The sequence below is a fragment of the Pteropus vampyrus genome, unplaced genomic scaffold (assembly GCF_000151845.1).
Source record: "Pteropus vampyrus isolate Shadow unplaced genomic scaffold, Pvam_2.0 Scaffold42, whole genome shotgun sequence".
NCBI lineage: Eukaryota > Metazoa > Chordata > Mammalia > Chiroptera > Pteropodidae > Pteropus > Pteropus vampyrus.
Window position 1 is genome coordinate 7231395 of NW_011888823.1, and position 5429 is coordinate 7236823.

Below are 5429 nucleotides of genomic sequence, written 5' to 3' on the forward strand. Positions count from 1 at the left end.
GAGGGCCAGTCCTCCACCTGTATGTCTCCTACCCTACTTAGTACAATGCCTGTCATATAATTCTTAGGTTACTTATTAATTCCACTGACTCTAGTTAGAATACAAAACTATAGTACAGGGGTGTGATATCAGCAGATCATTGAAAAACAAGCAGAAATTGTCAGAACCCACTTCGCCAGGGCTCTAAAATAAATAGTTGAAGGAATGCAGCAAACATGCGAATGCTGAATTTAAAAAAAAAAAAAAAAGGAAACTTAAAATTGGCAGGAAAAAGTTGCAGCATTCTTACTTGCTCTTCCCCAAACCCTTCCTTGGCTTGGCTGCAGTCCTACAGATGGGAGCCCATGTTCCCGCTCTGAGACCCTAGCTCCCCAGTTCTGGAGGGATCAGAGAAGATCTTACAAACACATTGTGTTTGTTCTAACCCATCTAGGGGCTACCTGAAGGACTGGCACCAGGGATTAATGCCCAAAATAAATTAAGAATTCCTACAACTCAACGACAAAAGACAACCCAATTCAAAAATGTGAAAAGGCCTTAAATAGACATTTCTCAAAAGATATACAAATGGCCAATAAGCACAAGAGAAAATGATTAACATTATTAGTCATTAGGAAACATGCAAATGAAAACCAGGAGATACCATTTCATGTCTACTGGGCTGGCTGTAATTAAAAAACAAGAAAATTGCATGTGATAGCAAGGAGGTAAAAAAATGGAATGCTTGTACATTGTTGGCAGACATGTAAAATAGTGTAGCGATTCTGGAAAACAGTTTATATTCAAGTCATATATTTAATAATTATATAAGCAGATGATGGCAGATATAATTCTAAGGACTTGTATAATTCAGCTTTAAATATATGAATATTTCATAAGTCATTAATATTTTTCAAAAGGGTTTAACATATTCATTCAATGCGAAGGTAACTCAGCATAAAAATAGGCACTAAATATATATGTGCTACATATAAAAGTTAGAATGAAGCTCTGCAACTTACAAAACACTTTTAAATTCATTATTTCATTTGTTTCTCTTAAGGCGACAGATACTATGATTCCCATTTCACGAAAAGCAGCTACAGTTCATAGACATCAAGAAATACATTCAATGTCAAACATCCAGTAACAGTAGATGGAGCCAGGATTTAAATCTAAGAATTTCAATTTCAAATTTATAGTTTTATATAACTTAAATAGAGAAGAGAAATGCAGTAAAATGGTTAGTGAAATCATTGCCCAAGGATATAGAATTTGAATTCATTTCTGAATCAAAGCCCAGTAAATTTTCTATTCTATCAGCAGAAACCTTACAGTACAGGCTTAAAAGAAAGTAGTTGATATTTTGAAATTGTAGGTAAATCAATGGATTGAGGCAGCTGTGGGACAGCTGCATATAATATATTGGCTATTATAAAAGTTGACTATCTTTACACATTGAAATAAATTACTAATTGACCATTAAATAAATCGGATATGCCATAAATGAAGCACAACCACTATAAATCCCTATTATCATTTAGAGTAATGCTATTGTCCTTCAAGTCCCATAAAATTGGCCTAAATGTAGTAGTACACACATTGATTATTCAGAGTCTCAGTGTAAAATAAAATGCTCATAAAGCCCATCCATAAAACACTATACTCCTACAATATATATTTAACCTAAAATTAAGAGGCTAGCTCTAATAAACATAAAGAAGTATGACAATTTAATCTATAATGATCTTACTTCACATTTTAGTAATTATAGCAGAAGTTAGGGTAAAATTTACATTTTAGTTCTTTTCACAAAAGCTTAATTATTTTATTTTCTTTACATTTTTCTGTATTAAAGTATACATTTAAAATTGACCTTTGAATTACAAATAAAAAGGGTCTTTTTTTCCCCCTCTTAATAAGCATGGTATTATCTGAATGTTTTAAAAATCTTATAAATTATTTCATCTATAATTTTAACATGGCTCTCTTTTGGTCTCTTTCCTTTGATCTTTTTATTTACCTTTGAAATTTGGCTTTGTCAGATTTAAAAGGTTTTATTGGGTAAAATTTAAAGTGACAGAAAACCAATTCCCTAATGGAAACCAAAGGAGAGATAAAACGATTTGATGACTGTCATATATCATGAATTCAACATAAAGAAGGTGCTGATGGGAGATTCTGTCCAACAGAATACAGTCCAGGTTAAAACAGTGGTAGGATCTAGTATAGTTTTTAATGTGCTTAGAATGGAATGTAAGAAAGAATAGCAATATTAAGTATGTTGAATGATATAACAGGTTCCAATGTAAAAGTCACAAGAATAATGAAGAGGACTTGAATTTATAGGCAGAAAAAGTAGAACTGGGTTGAACTAAGCTATTCAAAAGTTGAAACAGTCTAAGAACCTCCTGCTGAGTCCAGTTAAACTTCCAGCTCAAAAGGTGAACTCTGACAGAATCTCCCAGAGTTTCCTGAGACCTACATATGCTGTAAGCAGCTTGGAACCAGAAGGAAGCAGAGGTGAATTTCACCTTGGAGCCGGAAGGAAGCTCGGGTGTGAATTTCATTTTTTTCTGATGCTTCACTTAGTACAGAGGTACAGAGGTGGCCATAATAGGTCACATACCATATCAGTCAAGATGAAATACCAAGACAGAGTAAGCAAAGGAAGTCAGAAGATGGGGAAAATGATGAAGCAAGCAGCCAAGAAGCACTTAATGAAATTCATTCAAACATTGTCTAGGGTCTAAAGAGGCATTATTACTTTTAATAATGCTTATTTTTCTAATTATTAACTATATAAATGTACATTGTAGAATACTTAGAAAATACGTAAAGGTGTGTCAAAGAAAACAAAAATCACCCTTAATCACATAGCTCAGAAAAAATTACTTGTAAGATTTTGATATATTTAAGAAAATTATTTTTTTTCTTTCTTACTCTCTCAGCTATATTTGTATTAATTTTTTTCCGAAAGGATTACACTGTATATAAAGTGGTGCTTTTGCTTTTATATATAGTATAATATTAGGGGCAATTTTCTTGTTATAAAATGTTTTATAACATATATGTCACAAAGTGTATAAAGTGTGTATATATACTTTTAACTCTTTGACGGCTCTCCCTCAGTGAGAACTTGGACCTAAACATATGTGATTTACTTACATAGCAAGAGGATAACATTAAACATGAAGCTTTTGATTTGCAGCACGTAAGGATGATCTACACCCGGCATCTTTCAAAAGCTACAATTAAGGATCCATTTAGCTTTTCAGCAGCACAAACCCAATTGAGGTCTTCTGACCCATTTGCTTGACATTAGTGTTTTATGCTTTGAAATTTGTTTGCATCCTTGAAGCTTACATAAATCATTTTACTTTTCAGAGGTGCTACCTCTGGTGCCCACACACATACAAACAAACAAAATAAGTAAAACAAAACAAAACAAAACAAAAATCAACTCCTCTTTTCTGGATTCCTGGTTTCAAAGCTCGCATCACACAAAGCATAGAGACAATCTTTCTCAGGAAGCGTTTCCACAAAATGCTTCAAATGCTAGAAAGAGTCAGTTATGGTTACACTAACATCTTCAATCAAGATCTCTTTGCCTCCTTCTACAACGATGTAACTTTTGCTTACACTGAAACCAAAAACAAATAAACAAAACAAAACAAAACAAAAAACAGCCTTCTATCCTTTCTTGAATTCTTCTGGTGTGGAATACATATGAACTTTCATATCATAAAAAAATGCAACATACTTCACCAGCAACTTGCACTCCTGAAGCCATCTCCGACCATGGTCGCTAGGACGCGAAGGAGGGAGCCTGCAGCTGAGTGTCCTCTTCACAGCAGTGGGACCCAGCGACCAAGACTTTACCATTTTTCTAACATCTTATTTCAACTGATAATAGTTAAAATCAATTTTGTTTTATCAAATTACAAAAAGAGTTCATGGGGTCAAAATTTCCAGCTGTGAGGGTAATAGTAGATTATATTACAGCTGATTTTATGGGATGTGCATTTAAAATTTCAGCCACATTGTAGCATGTGTCAGAATTTCCTTCAATTCAACACACACACATCTCAAAAGCGTATCATCATCAGTCCTGCTTGATAGAGGATAATTAATTTGGTTGGAGTTTGTAGTTTTTTTTTTTCTTCAATTGGTTTTGTTTGGCTTTGAGAAGGTACAAAGGCAATTTAGAAACTGCTGACTTTAGTACTCTGGAGACCTTTTGAATAGGAGACATTGTAAAAGAGCTATGTGACCTGGAGGGCTAATCCAGCTGAAATAGACCAAAGATGAAGGAGAAGGGCTTAAAAATTAGATGAGTGCATATGTGCATTTGTTCCCCACCAAAAACACATACGTATTAGGACAAAATAAAACTATGACTATACAAAGAGAAAGTTACTTGACGGTGTGAAATTCCTTTCAAATCTCATTTTTCGCAATTTTTAGAAGAGTAAAGGGAAATAAAGATCATTTGCAAAGATTGTCACATGCCACAGGAATCAGAATCCAAATGAGAAGCATTGATGTGTGAAGCAGTGATTGCATGAAACTTTTCTTTGACATAATATGATCAGCTTATCTAATTCCAAGCTAGAATGTATTAATGGTTCATAACAGTTTTAAGATTCAGGTGAATCCTCCTACTCATGCAGAAGAATTCATGAATAAGAAATATGTGTCAGTTTATATCACCTAACTACAGATATATGCATTGAAAGAAGCTTCAGCTACTTTTGATCCAACATTATATATTTTTATGTCATCTGAATAAAGACTACACTCTGTTCATACATGTAAGGCTTGTACTCAGTGAAGTAGAGTGAAAGAGTAAAGATTTGCCAAAGGGGCCGAAAGAAAGAAATCATCTTAATTCATGTGAGTTTTAGAAAATAACTTGTACATAGTTTTTGTGTGTCTTTAATTTTGTCAAACTCAAACCTACTTTCATACACCTCATTATGCAATTTTAAAAAAGGCACATGTAGGCATGGTAAATAATATCTGGAGTTAAATATCCAGTGAGAATATTCTTTCAACCCTACGGTTGAAACTTATTTGCTTTAATGGGAAAGATTGAGTACCAAAGACTTCATAATGCAAACAAATATATATTTGAAAATAAAACATTGTGATCATTTTGGCAAAATGCTTTTAATTCATTACAGAATTCACTCATCTAGTGGTGGAGGAATAAAAATTGCACAAGGTAATGGATGAAAAGTTTTATAAAACCATTTAAGTTAAGGATATATATCTTTCGAAAGTGCAAGGAGTTGTGGAGGAGTAATCTAACTATTTGCAATCTGTAAAACAACTATAACAGAAATATATATGTGATAATGTAGAAAGTAACAGTTTATTTTTGAAAGGGGTAAAGATTAAGAATAAATTCTAAGTGAAAACATGAGGCAGAGGATGAAATAACATGG

At 33.2% G+C, this 5429-nt stretch overlaps 1 protein-coding gene and 1 pseudogene across 1 annotated transcript in view; both read right to left on the reverse strand.

Annotated features, from left to right (window-relative positions):
• The window catches only part of SPAG16 (sperm associated antigen 16), a 755650-nt gene that overhangs the window by 344028 nt on the left and 406193 nt on the right, over positions 1-5429 (reverse strand). The window lies entirely within an intron of this gene.
• On the reverse strand, positions 3205-3772 carry LOC111738696 (annotated as a pseudogene).